The sequence below is a fragment of the Rhinopithecus bieti genome, unplaced genomic scaffold, assembly GCF_001698545.2.
Source record: "Rhinopithecus bieti isolate Rb0 unplaced genomic scaffold, ASM169854v2 scaffold_15838, whole genome shotgun sequence".
NCBI lineage: Eukaryota > Metazoa > Chordata > Mammalia > Primates > Cercopithecidae > Rhinopithecus > Rhinopithecus bieti.
In genome coordinates, this window is record NW_016808928.1 from 2,057,859 (window position 1) to 2,074,375 (window position 16,517).

Here is a 16,517-nt window from a genome sequence, read left to right on the forward strand (position 1 = left end):
GATTTCAGGATGATTCAAGCATATTACATTTAATCTGCACTTTATTTCTATTATTATTACATTGTAAGATATAATAAAATAAGTATGCAACTCACTGTCAAGCAGAATCAGTGGGAGTTCTGAGCTTGTTTTCCTGCAACTAGATGGTATCATCCGGGGGTGATGGGGGACAGTGGTGTGACTTCAGTGCAATCTCCTTCAGGGAAGCTAGGTACCACTCCGTCTGTGACCTCCGTGCAGTCTCCTCAGTCAAGCTGTGCACCACTAGGTCCGTGACTTTGGTGGAATCTCCTCAGAGAAGCCGACACCACTCAGTCTGTGAACTCGGTGCAATTCCCTTCAGGAAAGCTGGACACCACTCCATCTGTGACCTGGTTACATTTTCCTCAGGGAAGCCAGCCAACACTCAGCCTGTGACTTCCCTGCAATCTCCTTCAGAAAAGCCGGCACCACTTGGTCTGTGACCTCAGTGAATTCTCCTCAGAGAAGCCAGCAAAACTCCATCTGTGAACTCCAAGCAATCTCCTTCAGAGAAGCTAGACATCACCCCGTCTGTGACCTCGGTGCGTTCTCCTCAGAGAAGCTGGCACCACTCGGTCTGTGATTTCAGTGCAATCTCCTCAGTGAAGCCTGGCAACATTCACTGTGTGAATTCGGTACAATCTCCTCAGAGAAGCCGGACACCACTCGCTCTGTGAACTCCGTGTAATCTCCTTCAGGAAAGCCGGGCTCCACTCAGTCTATGATCTGGGTACATTCCCTTCAGAAATACTGGACACCATTCAGGCTGTGACCTCAGTGCAATCTCCTTAGAGAAGCTGGGCACCACTTGGGGTGAATTCAGTGCATTCTCCTCAGAGAAGCTGGGCTCCACTTGGTCTGTGACCTGGTTGCATTCTCCTCAGGGAAGCCAGCCAACACTCAGCCTGTGACTTCCCTGCAATCTCCTTCACGGAAGTCAGCCAACACTGGTTCTGTGATTTCAGTTCATTCTCCTCGGAGAAGCCAGCACCACTCACTCTGTGAACTCCATGCAATCACCTTCGTGGAAGCCGGGCAGCACTCGGTCTGTGACCTCGGTACCATCTCCTCAGGGAAGCCAGCACCATTCAGTCTGTGAACTCCATGCATTCTCCTAAGGGAAGCTGTCACCACTTGGACTGTGACTTTGGTACAATCTCTTCAGAGAAGCAAAGTTCCCCTCAGTGTGTGACCTTGGTGCATTCTCCTCAGGGAAGCTGGACACCACTTGGTCTGTGACCTCAGTGCAATCTCCTTGGAGAACCCAGCACCACGCCGTCTGTGACTTCAGTGTATTCTCCTCAGTAAAGCCAGGCACCACTCTGTGTATGAATTCGGTGCATTCTCCTCAGAGAAGCCGGCACCACTCGCTCTGTGACCTCCGTGCCAACTCCTTCAGGAAAGCCAGACGCCAATTGGTCTATGATCTCAGTGCATTTTCCTTAATGGAAGCCAGACACCACTCAGTCTGTGACCTGAGTGCAATCTCCTCAGAGAAGCCCTCACCACTCGGTGTGTGAATTCGGTGCATTCTCCTCAGAGAAGCCGGGTACCACTCGCTCTGTGAACTCCACGTAATCTCCTTCAGGGAAGCCGGGCTCCACTTGGTCTGTGACCTTGGTGTATTCCGCTCAGAAATGCTGGACACCACTCAGTCTGTGACCTCAGTTGGGGCAATCTCCTCAGAGAACCCAGGCACCACTTGGTGTGTGAACTTGGTGCAATCTCCTTCAGAGAAACAAGGCTCCTTTCAGTCTGTGACCTCTTTCCATTCTCCTCAGGGAAACCAGGACCATTCGTTCTGTGAACTCCATGCAATCACCTTCATGGAAGCTGGACACCACTTGGTCTATGACTTCGGTGCAATCTCCTTCAGGGAAGCTGGGCTCCGCTTGGTCTGTAAATTTAGTGCATTCTGCTTTAAAGAAGCCGGGCAGGTAAGGAGGGAGGATGCAGGACAGAGGCCAGGCCAGCAGCTCTCCGAAAAGTCCTGTGTTGACTTCTGTGCTATGTGTCTTTATGGATTGGCATCCAGCAATGTGGGGCCCTCATATTTTTAAACAGGTGACTTAAAGGACTTTAACAGTGTACTCCATGATGTTCTGTTAAGCTTTCATTTTAAAAAATCTGACTTAAATATCTATGTCTTCAACAAATAATTTCAGAGCCCAGCACATAGGACAGTGCTGTTGTGGGCTTTGGGAATGCACCCTGTTCAGGCAGAGGCTGCCCTCAAGTGGCTTCCCAGCTGGGAGGAAAGAGAGACATCAGTCCCCACCAAACCAGTGAAGTGCTCCTTCCTAGGACAAGCTCCCTCCTGGACAAGCACCCTCCTGGGACAAGCGCCCTGGTGGGACGGAGTCAGGCAGACAGTTGTGCTGCCCAGATATGAAAGGCCTGTTTCGAAAACAAATCCCACAGGTAGAGAACATAAAATGGGGTCTAGAGGCAGAAAGTATCCTGGTGTGTTTGGTAAAGGACAAAACCCTCTGTGGTCTGTGCTGGGGCAAGAGTGTGGAGGGGAAGGCTGCTTCCTCTTGCTTCTATTTGGGACATGTTTCAGGGAAGGATCAGGGCCGTGGAGGTAAGATGCCAGTGCCAGGGAGGCCCTGCATCAGCAGCGAGGAAGCTCCGTGGGCACTGGCGGGACTGCTGGCAAGGCTCTGTGGGTTCTGGAACCTTCCACAGGAGTGGAGTGGGAACCAGCAAGGGGACTGTGCATTGTGACAGGGCCAAAAGGGGAGGGCCACATGAGGGTGTGCCACATTCTGGCTCTAAATCATTCTGGTTTTCATGAATGGAGACACACATATTCCCAGGGCAGCCCCGGGGGACTTCTCTCCATCTTTGCAGAGAGCAGCCTGTTTTCCTGAGACTTCATGCTGTTGGAGGTTTGTTCTCAAGAGTTTCCAGGTTCAGACATCAGTAAATCTCTCCTGATGGGAAATGATCATGAGCAACAGTTGTACCGTTCTAACGATCAGAACAGCAGTAACAGGCGGGAGAGAGAAAAGGACAAAACAAAACAACACGGAATGTTTACAAAAGTGAGAGCTCACCTTTTCAGCCACTTCAAAGTATAAAGCCTGTTTATCCACCAGCAAGGGTGCAGGACTCCAATAGAGAACTTTATTCCGATTCCTTCTTCAGGCATTCCTTAACAGACTTCCATAACTCAGACGGACAAATTGGTGGAAAGGCGGTCAGAAAACTGTTACTGAAATGCTGATTCTGTCACTACAGTCTCCTAGAACCCCAGCTTTTTGTCTATGAAGCTGACACCACAATCTCTGTCCTAAATCTCCCCAAAAGGCCAACATCATGAGTGGATTGGACGCCAGGTCCTGCTGCCCCACGCCAAGGAGTGAGGCTGACGTGGAGAAGTCACGTGCACACCGATCCACAATACCAGGGAGTCTCCTCTCTGAGGCAGAACACACATTCTTAGCAAGCCGTGTGCAGACCTGCAGCGTTCACAGCAGGCATGTGAAGCAGGCACACAGATGGTTTGAATAAATATCAGTGACTCCCCATGGGGGACTGAAGGAAGTGTCCAGATGGAATGATTGGGTTGGTTTTCCACACCATCACCTATGCCGGGAGACCCACCTTCCCTTCTCCACCACTGTGGATAACAGCCCAGGTGCCCCTCCCAGTACCCATGGCCCCCGTCTGCCCACCTGTCCTCTGCAGCCCTCATTCTGGGTCCTCTCCTGCACTGCCTTATGAGGGGTTTGAGGCCAAGAACAACTGATCACTTGTCTTTGAATTCTCACAGTGACATAAGCTGAATACAGAGTAGAAACTCCATAAAGGTTTACTGAACAGAAATAACATAAAGTTTTAACTGGTGGGCTCAAAAAACAAGGCACGTCATTTGTCTTCTATTAAATCTTTCAAATATCTGATGCTTTATTAACATTTCACAATGAAAACGTTGACTATAAATCTTGCTTAAAACCATTCCTAAGAAACCAGGCTATAAAAAATGAGCTTTTTCCCTCCTTGCATTTCAAATTTCATGTGCCCATAATTTAAACCAAATTTTATTTCGACTGCCTGTTTCTTAATCCTAGTGATTTAAATATTTTCCCATGCATAATAATTTTTAAAGTATTCTGCCCAGGATTTAAAATTATGCTACCCTTCCTATTAGGCACAAACTATCTTTCAAGACCTCCCTGGAAATAATTTTTTAATATACTACAATTGAGTTTAAATTGCCAAATTCAATTATTAGAGCCATTTCTTTACTATTTGAGCAAGTTTTGACAACTGTAAACTTTGCGACCTAAACATGAAACATGACCACTGATTATAACATGATCTCAAATGTACCCCCGCTCTCTGCTTTCACTAAAATATTAATTTATTTTCTCGATTGTAAATATTTTCAGCATTGTGGTTATAGGGTCTTTCTTTATTAGCAATGACATGAGTCATGAATTTTTCATGTTCATGATATTGCAATTTCCCTGCAGATGCTGATATTAATGTAAATATACTTAGTAGCAGATCAGTAAGAAACAACAGTTTTAAGTGCTAAATTATAAAACACAATTCCTCACTGTGTTTTGAGGAGGAAAGCTTGCCCTAAAAATATGCATCAGGAACACTCCTGCTTGTATTTCACCTTAACTGGTTTCATCTGGGCCCTCTTGGGAACTCCAGCACCGTTTCTCTTCTGCTGCAGTGATGTCTTAGTACGGAAATTACCTCCCAGTGGCACTGAACACAGTCAATAGAAAATGCCATCTATATGAATATAAGAGATTGTCCAAAGTCTGAAGACAGTGGAGTTCTACTAAGAGGACTCCTAGGCCCTGCTTGTGCCAGGGCCATCTCTCCGCCGCTGGCCCCGAGCCCAGGACGTGGCTCAAGCCAGGGGGGTCAGCAACCTGAGAGTCGTACAGACGCTGTTTCGGTCCCCTGCAGCCCAGAGCTCACTGCCTTATCTTGACAGCTCTAAGCCCCTTTCCTTGACATTGCCACAGTAATTATAGCTTTATTTTCAAACTTTCACCAAGTGACATTTTAAAAATTGCTGCAGATGGCACCATGAAACCCCGCGCTGTTTATTACTTGACAGCGAGAATCGATGAATTTGTCTCCCTATTCACAGTACAGAGCTTTTTCTCAGGGTTGATGCAGAGATCAGATGGGTGCATGGAAAGCAGAAATGTTGTTGCTGGGGGACGGCATTTCTCTTTCAAAGTTCAATCTCATAGCTTGGTCTTGAATATGACAATCAAGACCTCTTTTGACATAACAAAGACATGTAAATGATGACTTAAGTGATACAAGTGTGTAATAGGAAATCAGCATGCCTCTGTGTTTTATCACATTACCTTAAATCTAATTTTGCTATGAATTGGTTTCATGGCTATTTGATTAAATTAGATAATATCAATGAGACATTTAGAATAGGTTCTGACACTTAGTAGGAGCTCAAGAGATTGTATACGTATTTTTCTATGTAATGTTGTGTGAATTTCATACTTATCCAAATTTACAGAAAACACTGAGTAACAATTTTGTGAAGCAGGAAAATAAGTTTATTTCTGAAATGTAATACAATAGTATTATTCCAAATAATCATTTCTAAATTTAAAATCTTAAATATTATGATTTCTGCAATAAAACAATTTTTTTGGTCGTAGGAATACTATAAAATCCCATCATAAAATAATCCACAGTTTTGATGAGGTTGTTCAGATTGGATTAGCAAGAACATGTATGTAAGTTAGAAATAAAATGTTAACTAAAATCAGTTCAAGAAACAGGATAAACCACAGATTAGACACAGCTGAGCTGAGGAGAAGCTGCGTCCTGAGCAAGCTGCTGGAAACAACAGCCACCATCTCGCTTTTTTTTTTTTTTTTTTTTTGACACAAAGTCTTACTCCTGTCCCCCCCAGGCTGGAGTGAGTGGTGCAGTCCTCGGCCCCTCACCCTGCAATGCTCTGCCTCCTGGGTTCCCGCCATTCTCCTGCCTCAGCCTCCTGAGTAGCTGAGTCTACAGGCGCCTGCCAACTCGGCCGGCTAATTTTTCGTATTTTTAGTGGAGACGGGGTTTCATCATGTTGGCCAGGAGGATGGTCTCGATCCCCTGACCTCGTGATCCACCAGCCTCGGCCTCCCAAAGTGCTGGGATTACAGGCGTGAGCCATCGCGCCTGGCTGACTTTCTTGCGCTGTATGAAATAATGACAGACACTGTGTTGTTTTAAAAGTACATCAGCTGGGCCCCCTGTTTTCTTCCAATCACCTATCATGTGGGAGGTGCATGAATTGAAGTTTGTCAAAGATTGCGCTACATTTTGTTTGCACTCAAAACTTCAAAAGTCTCCTAGGAACCCAGTCTAAAAAATGCTGGAGTTAGGAAGTTTCAGTTACACAGGAAAAGTAAGTTCTGGGGATCTAATGCACAGCATGGTGACTACAGCCAATAATATTGTATCATTTCACTCGAAATTTGCTTAGAGAGTTGATCTTAAGTTTTCTAATCATATTTACATGTAACTTCATGGTGATAGATGGTTAACTTGAACCTGTTAATCATTTTACAACGTATATGCATGTCTAATCATCACCTTGGACACCTTAACTATATACAATTTTATTCATCAAGCAGACTTTAATAAAGCTGGAAAACATTTTAAAAATCCAAAATAAATAAAATCAATAAAAGTTAAACAGGCTGAAAGTGAAAACAAAATGATGAAGATTATTTCTCACTGGTCAATTACTAGGCAAAAAAACGCTCCACAAAATAATGAGAAATAAAATGTTCTTACATGGATACATTTGGAAAGATATTTTGCTTTTTCAATTATGTGTATAGTAAAAGTGATGATTCATTTTTAACATGTCTCAATCATAATACCTCGCTTATAGACATCTTTCTTTTATGCTCAATCCTGTTGTAAATTGGGTAAATTGACTATAAGACATATAGTTTTCCACTATAAAATATGTGTTTACATAGATTTTGTTCGGACTCATTATTTAATGAAATGAGTATTTTGTCCTTATATAATCATATGAATTAAGTTTTCTCTTACCCAATATGTTTATTCTAATTGATCCAATTATCTCATACAGATTTATCTTCTGAAAATAATTTATAACTTTAAAATCAATGTCTAATTATCTAACCTTACATTTAGTAAAAGTATGCTTTGTTTCTTGACATATTAAAATATTAGTGAATATATATGCTATTTAGGTTGAGATTTCTAGATTGGTTTTAAAATTATAGTTAAGATGTATGCTAAAGGTATGTTTAAGTCCAACCTGTAAATCCCAACCCAAAGTGACCATATTATTTAACAACCAAACCGGGACATTTTTGTCATTGAAAGGGAAGACTATGTTTAAGCCAGTGTGAGAAGCATGAACCATCGCTATCCTGAGAAATCAATACATATGGTAACATTTTCTATAAAGAATTATTTTCTGGATCTATTTATTCAAGATTTTAAATATTAGTAAGTATGGTAAAGGTAACAAGGTAACATTGCTAAAATGTAACAAATATCATTTTTGAAGGAATTAATGTTTAATTAATTTTAAATTTAAATTTTTGATGAAAGAATTCATATATAAAATGACAGACTCGTAATTCAACGATAATTGAAAGTGCAATATCAAGGAGCCCATAGCACTTAGCTTAAATCCTCAGACAGGTAAGGTGGATATATCTGAACTTGAATGCAATGGAAACAGGAGTTATGGGAAATGGCTCAGAAGTATATTTTAGATAATTTGAATTAAACATAAGAAATCATGTGAAAGACACCTAGAAAATATCTCCATCTCAGGCCAGGTCCTTGGAAGCTCAGAGATGCTCCTCTGGTTTCCAGTGCTGATTCAGCCTTGGCATCCTGTCATGGACGATGTTGACTCTAAGCCTTGTCCTCCAAGAGAAATTAGCGATCCCTGGATTTTTCCCAGTCTATCATCCTTGAGACGGTTGATGGAATATGCTTGATTCATGTCAAAGTGTAGCTTGGTGCTTCTCAAATATCACTTCATCTCAGCATCACCGGGATTCACTTCCTTTGCACAGTTTTGCCCAGGGGAGTAAAAGCTACCAAATAGAATATAATAATTTGCATTACATGTATCATTTCCTTTTACATATTACCCAAATAAGCACCTGAGAATACGTATTTACATTTTTAACATAAAAAATAATTGATCATTGTCACAGCTACTGTGATTTATTGATTTTTCTAAGGTTAGTAATAATAATCCACAGGCTTTAGTTACTTGAAAATCTTCATTCCCTGTAGATCCTGAGATTCTCTGTAAATGTTTGGCATCTTTTCTTCAGTTTTTCAAATGAAGAGATTAGTATAATCGAGGCTTGTGACTTGAGGACAGAGTTTTGTTGTCAGGTTAATGCATAATTAATGTAATGTAGTTCTATCTGACAAACATTCCTGATTAGCGAGTGAGTACAATCTGGCTGCAGGACACAAAATCAATGAACAGAATTAAATTTCTAATAGTAACAATTAGAATTTAAACCTTAAAATATTTTAACATTTAAAATGTCCTAAAGTTAAAGAAAGATTGCCCATTTTCCTCGTGCTAGTGTGGGTGTAGACTGCACTCCTGCAGGGCTTCCTGACCTGTCAAAGGTGCTGCCTCTACTCACGCTGCATTCAGGTGGCTGACTTTTTCAGCTCAAGGAAAAAGTCATTCAAGGAAAGAATGTTGACCCCACGAGCAACTCGATTGGATTTTCTGTTAAGCATAAAGTTTTGTACCACTAAAGAATACGACATTTATAAAGGAGAAAACCTTGAGCCCTTAATTAATCTATTCATTAATAAATTAATACATCTTAATCTCTAAAGGTAAACACATTGAGAGTGTTGCTGAAAGGAGAACATATTCCTCCAGACTTGCAGATATTTCAAAAGCAATCACCAAATCAAGCTACACCAACAGAAATCCCGATGCTTGGGCCACACTGAACTCGTCTCCTACAGAACTGCCTGTGGTCCATGGGGTGCTTCAGGGCAGAGCACGTGATGGGCAGGGGTCCTGGGAGAACTGTCACCGAGGCAATGTGAGGGTGTTGGACAACTGGAATCGTGCAACTGATTAAATTTCTCTCTTCTGAGTTGAATACACCACTTCAAACAACATAGAATTTGAAAGGGGAGCTGTTACCTCAAATGAATTTCTATCAGTTGGGAACCGGCCTATGCTACTTTGATATAAGGGATTTTTTTTTTTTTTTTTTGAAACGGAGTCTTGCTCTGTGGCCCAGGCTGGAGTGAGTGGCGCGATCTCTGCTCACTGCAAGCTCCGCCTCATGGGTTCATGCCATTCTCCTGCCTCAGCCTCCCTAGTAGCTGGGACTACAGGCGCCCACCACCACGCCTGGCTAATTTTTTTTTATATGTTTAGTAGAGACGGGGTTTCACTGTGTTAGCCAGGATGGTCTCGATCTCCTGACCTCGTAATCCACCTGCCTCGGCCTGATATGAGGGATTCTAAGTCCACACTGGAGTGGAAGGAAGGCTGTGCTAAGTCAGATACCGACCATGAGCGTTTGTGTGGGGAGGGGGCTCTTCATGGAAACGTTGACTGACCCTTCCTGGAAGCCACACATGCAGCCAAAGCAAACACTTTGTACATCATAGTGGCCTGCATTTTAGATGTATTCCAAGGGCTATTAAGCGCCTGCCTTTTATCTGTTCTAACTCCTCTTTTAATATATGCTACCTTGTGCTGTGTTTGTGTAAGTTATCTATAAACAGCATAAGAAATGAATTATTACTGTTTTTAATTATTCCTAATTCAAAATATCAACCTGTTGTGTTTCAGAGCCCTCCTTTTTAAAATACAACTGTTAAGAATAGTTAATGCAATTCCTCAACTTAGGCAAGTATTGACATGTTTTCTGGAGTCTATAGGAGGAAAGAGAAAAGACCACATTCCTGATTAGAATCGAATCCACTTGGTTTTTAAGTAGACACAGAGCAGGCTTATTCTGACAAATCCTTAAAGGTATGGTTTCCTGTGTGATTCCTGCCAGAGGCTAAATAAACGGATTTGAAGAGATTAAAAATGAATGTGTATTAGACCCACTTTCATTTTTCCAGTACCTGAGATTTGTTCCTACTAGCAGGTATTAAGTCTAGTCATGACGGGGCAGCCCTGTGTGGGGGCTTTATGCTGAGCCAACTCAGCTGAGAGGAGAATTTATGGATTAGTGAGAGTTGGGAAGCAGGGCCCGGCCAAGCTGACATGTGAAATCCAACATGACACCATACTTTCTGAGTTAGCAGGAGGCGATAGAGGCTTAATGCATGGTGTTTGGAAGGTGGACATGAAGTACAATCCAGGCCTTTAAGTTCAGAGGCCGGAGCAGAGGCACAGGCACCAAGCATGGCTGCTCCATGGTGCTTTGTGTTGGTTGTCTTTTGTCTACCCTTGAATCCAGCATGGGAGGCTCTCGCTGCACCCTGAGCTCCCAGACGCCGCCCGATGCTGCCTCTGCTTCTTCAGTACAGAGGCCAGATGCCTGTACTCACTTCCAGGATGAAGACACCCCCTTCTCTTTCCAGATACCCACATCCTACAAGTGGGACGCATGGAAGGCCCTGTCCTATCTGCACTCATTCTCTCTCACTGCAGATCCACCTCTCCTCCCTGACGGGGAGCTCTGCAGACTTCAAGCTTCGATACAGATGCAAAAATAGGAGCCTAAAGGTCCTGTATCCTAGTTAACCAGCCCTCTTAACTGCGCACACATCCATCATTTTGTGGTTCTGTTTCTCTCACCACACTGTGCTGGATAGATCCTGACCCCAAAACTTGTATTGGCTAAGGTAAGGGTAACATTTGTAATAATAATAATAATAAAATTCTTCCTTCTTAATAAAGCTTTCTCACTTGCAGTCATGCATGTGCTGGTATGTGTGGGTGGCGGTGCCTCTCTCCGTGGTTGTGGGTGGACCCTGGCTGATGGTTTTGCTGTCTTTACCCCATGTGTCCAAGGCGGCCTGTGGCTCAATAACGAGACAGCTGGTGGGGAAGGATGCAGGTGTCACACAGGAACACGTATGGGCTCAGCGGCAGATGCCTCTCACAGGAGCCCCACTGCAGGGCTCTGACCACAGCCCGTGGGCCATGTCTGGCTGCTAAATAAGCTGGAAACTTATCCTTACTTTGTGCCCAGGAAAAGGAGGAAACAGATCTGATGACCACATACCAGTGTCTTCCTGAGACCTCTCCTGAGATGACCTTTGAACATAACTTCATTTTCTTTACGAGGATTGAGGACAATATTTCAGATCGATTTCCCCAGAACAATGTTTTTAAGACTTTATTTTGTGATATTTATTGAGGGTCTTGCACAGATCTAGTTGAGAGGATAGCAGGCTGCTTGCAGCATGCGTTCATGGTCAGCCACATCGTGGATCTGTTCTGATCAGTGAATCATCACCAACTCTGGGGTGTCACCACCAAATCTGCATATGCCACTAGGAAGGTTACCTTTGTGAGGAGTTCTGTGCGTCCCACTTTAAAAGATGGAACTGAGGATGGAGAAGAGCTAAGTGACACCTCTGGAAAGAGAAACTGATGGAGCTAATTTTGGAATCTATTTTTTTTTCCTTAACCAATTTTCCAACACTAGAGTATTCTAGAATTTTCCAAGCCAACTCCAAGATGTGTGAAGAATAAGACATTACATAGAGTTTTCTTTTTTTTTTTCCATTGAAGTGTTTAATTAAGGAAACTTCTGCATATATTTTAGTGGTTTGTGTTCACATAGATCAAAATTGGCACTTGGTTAGCAAATTTCACAATAATTTTCTGTTGAGTTTTTATTTTTTTTCTCTGAGTCATTTTCTTTGCCTGCCGTTTGAGGTTTAGAAGGGAATATATTTGAATAATTACTTTAATATAACTTTTAACTATCTCCAAAATAATCAATTAATGGAGATATATTTCAAACACTTCACTCATCATTGATCAAGCTCAGATGGCAAAATCTTCATCAAATCATAAACTAACATTAGAGCTTGTGACTGAGAAAAAAAAACTTGATTATTTGAAAGTATATCCCAAGTTTATTTTTTAGATTCCTCACAAAATGTTTGCTTCTAAAGTAAAAATGTCTAATCAATTTGAATATAAATTGTCTTTGAATCTGAAACCCCGTGTTAAAACATAAGGAAAAATCCTGGAGAAACCTTTTTTCAGCTACTTTTCCAAAAGTTATTTCTGCATTCACTGATTTGCCTTCCCGCTGGCTCCAAGACCCCTGCAGTCGGATATTACCCCAGAGTCCATATCTGACAGTAAATGCCAGAGCCAGGCAGGCAGACGGCAGCGGGGGATAGAAAAGGAAACCAAGATACACCCTTCTCCTAGGAGCTTAAAGATCAGTTGAAAAAGTGGGTCATATATTTAGTGATAATGACTCAGTAGTGGAGTAAGTGCGAAATGAGTGAACAAGTAAAAGCAGTAGAAGATCAGATCATTGTGGTCTGCTGTATTAGGCAGGGCTCTCCAGAGAAACAGAACCCAAGGGATGGATGGGTAGATAGATATAGATATAGGTAGGTAGGTGGATAGATGGATAGATAGATAGATAGATAGATAGATAGATAGATAGATAGATAGACAAGTAGATAGATATAGACAGATAAAGGGATAGATAGGCAAATAGGTAGAAGATAGATAGTTAGACAGTAGATAGATAGACAGATAGGCAGATTAATATAGATAGGCAGATAGGTAGATAGATGATAGACAGGCAGATAGGTAGATAGATGATGATAGGCAGGATAGATGATAGAGATAGATTAATGACAGAAAGATTGATAGGCAGATAGGTAGAAGATAGATATGTAGATAGATAGGACAAATAAGTAGCAGGATAGGTAGATAGATAATTGATAGATTAAGTAGATGACAGATAGATTGCATAGGCAGATAGATATGTAGAAGATAGAGAGAGAGATAAGTAGATAGATAGATAGATAGATAGATAGATAGATAGACAGATAGGTAGATAGATGATAGGTAGGCAGATAGGTAGGTAGGTAGGTAGATAGATAGATAGATAGATAGATAGATAGATAGACAGCGATTTTAAGGAACTGATTCATGCAATTGTGTGGGCTAACAAGTCCAAAATCTGCACAGCTGGCTGGCAGATCCAGGACAGAGATGGTGTTGCAGCTCACGTCTGAAGACAGGCTAGAAGCAGAACATTCTCTTCAGGGACCTCAGTCTTTTTCTCGTAAAGGCCTCAACTGATTGGATGAGGGCCACTCACATCACGGAGAGACCCTCACAAAGTCAGCTTTACTCAAAGCCATTAATTTCCATGCTAATCTCATTTACCAAATGCCTCCACGGGAACATCTAGACTGGCATTAGGCCAAAAACTGGGTATCACAGACTAACTAATTTGGTTACATTGACCATCACATCTGGGATGCTCAAGCTTGATTTTTATTCACTAGCTAAATATTTACTGAACACTGACTATGCACCAAGCACTCAGATACAGAAGGAAAAGATGACCCTATACCATACAGCATCTGTTCAAGCAGGAAAGACAGACAACAGGCGGAATCCCGGATGGAGACGTGGCTGTGAGGGACACCCAGGGTGATGGGCGAGGGAGAGGCAGGAAGGTCGGCAGGAGGACCCCTTGGTGCGGATGGGCAGGGGGACCTCTCTGAAGAGGGAACATCCAGATGGAGACCTGCAGGATGGGAGAAGCTGTGCAGGACAGAAGAGCCACATCCCACGGGAGCTGTGTTCGCTGTGGATATGGAGTTTCCAACCGTGATAGGTAAGTCTCAGGAACACTTTCATAGTAAGCTTGTTTTACTTTTCGATTCCTTGCCTGAGGTGTTTAGGGGGCAAAGCTGAGGCAGAGTGTGTGTGTCTGAGGACCTCTAAAGAGTGGACTTTTGCAATAAAACTGTCCATACTTCCCTCAAACACAATGACAGGCATCGAAGGAACATGTACAAAGAATAAAAATAGTGAGGCTTACATGGAGAAAAAGTTAAATAAGGAATTTAAATAAAATGGTGACAAAATGGATCTTTTGTATCTTTTGTCCTTTGTACCTATTATCTTTCCTATCAAGGGTTTGTTTTTTTTTCTCTTCATTTTCACCAGTTTGCACTGTTTCAGGGGGTCAAGCCTCTCCATGAATCCATCCACTGTTCATTCTTGGTTGATGGTAGCAGAGTTAGCCAAATCTTTATGGAAATCAAGCAGGAGAGAATTAGTAAAACGGTGCACACAGAGAGCCCCTGAGTGTGGAGTTACTGGCTTAGGCAGAGGGATGTCAGCACCATGTCCCTTTTGCATACAGGCAAAGAAAGGTCAAGGGAAATGATTCTGGACAAGGTTGAGGACACTAAATGACCACAAGCACACGTTCATTTTACTCACACAAATTCCTACTTTTCATGATATACTCTGAATGTGGTACTCAGGATAACGTCTTTCTAATTTCCCCATAGTCATCAATTATTTCACAATACACATTTCTCCCACAAGCCATATTCCGAAGAAAGTGGATATGACGAATATTCTTTATCTGATGTTCTTTTCATCCTAAAATAAAATCAACATATAGTTTCCCTTGTGCCAGAAAGAGAATTGGGATACTCACGGCATTTTAGATTCAGGTATGACAGATGGTTTTGATTCAGGGATTCCTTTTTGTTTGTTGTTTGGTGTATTTAGGTTTCACAGAGAAAACGGCTCTCCTTGTCTCACTTTAATTGTTTTATTACCGTTCGGTTTCTTTCTTATTATTACAACCATTATAAGATATTTATTTAAAACTTTTCCTCAAAGGAACTCAAATAATATTACAAATTTAAATTACCAAAGAGGCATTAATCTTCACAAAGCCCAGGCGAGGTAGCCGGAGCATCAGGAATTAAAATCAAGAATGGGGTGTAGTGCTATGGTTTCCATGGAAAGCACTGCGTTGGGAAAACAGGAAATAAAAGAAGCCACTGGTTCATTATTTAATGGCAAAAAGAAATTGTGAGATTACAACCAATATTCTGAGATAGTTGTCTTAAAACAAGCATGAATTAAATCCAGGCACTTACAAAATCTCTAGCTCTGGATAGAAGCTCCTTCCAAAGAAGAGAACTATGATTTTCAAAAGGAATTATCCTGAATGCAGCCTGTGTGTGTGAAAACTAAATACTTGTACCTATGCATTTACAATCCTACTTGATCTTCACACAGCACTATGGGACTGGTAGGCAGAATTAGTGTCCTAATTTGATAGGTGAAGCAACCAAGGGTAGAGAGAGGAAGTGCTAGGCAGGCCTAGGTGTCCCAGCTGGAAATATGTGTTCCGTCTGAACACAAAAATTCTTTCAGATTTTTTTTAAATATCATACCAAAACTTGTAACTAATTTGAGCCTGGTTTGATCAGACCTTGACTTAAATCCTAACACAGACTTTCCCACTTGTCTTAGACCCCAGGTTCTCGAAGGCAGGACAGAAGCCTTTCTCTCTTCTGTCCTCTGTGCCCGGTTCAGCCTGTGCCACACAGCACACAGTTCGTAAATAAGTGATGAGAACTCATTGAATATCCACAGAGGAAATTCCCATCCGCTTGCTGTTTCTTTGGAGAATGATCGGGGTGGGAGCCAAACTCGCTCACCTCTACTGCAGAGGACAGATGGCGGGACCTCATCGGGGTGGGAGCCAAGCTCGCTTACCTCCACTGTGGAAGACGGATGGCCGGACCTCATGCAGGTGTGAATGTTCTGGCCCCTCTTAGATTCTGGAACTGATTGATACCAAATGCTGTTGGTTTTTGGAAAAACTCCACTAATCTATATTCCTTCCAGAAGTATGTATTTTTCGTCATTTCCAGACATCCTAATTTATGCACATGGAGATTTCCCCCTCTTTCTTGGTCCTCATGGGAAATAAAACCTTTCCCTTGAGTCTTCCTCTCAGAGGTATGCAGGTAACAGGCTCTGAATGGCAGGGAGGCCCTGCTCTGAGGTGTGTGTAGGTTTTCATGGTACAAACAGAGGTGTCCCTCGATATCCATGAGAGACAGGGTTTCTAGGACTTTTCTCGAATACCAAAATACAAAATGCTCAGGTCTCTGATATAAAAATGGCATGATATTTGAAGGGAGCCTACACACACCCTCCTGCATACTGTAAATCATCTCTGAAGTACTTTGAATACATTATGCAAATGATATGTAAAGAGTTGACATATTGTGTTGTTTAGAGAATAATAACAATGAAAAAAAACTGTGCGTGTTCAGAGCAGACGTAACTATTTTGGAGAATGTTTTTCAATCCCAGGTTGGTTGAATCCAGGGATGGGGAAGCCAGAGACATGAAGGGCCAACCATATCCCCACTATGGCCAAATTCAAGCCACCAAGATGGGACCACTGAACACAGAGCTTCAATGAAACACTAGCGGTAAGCAGGCTCTGGAGAGG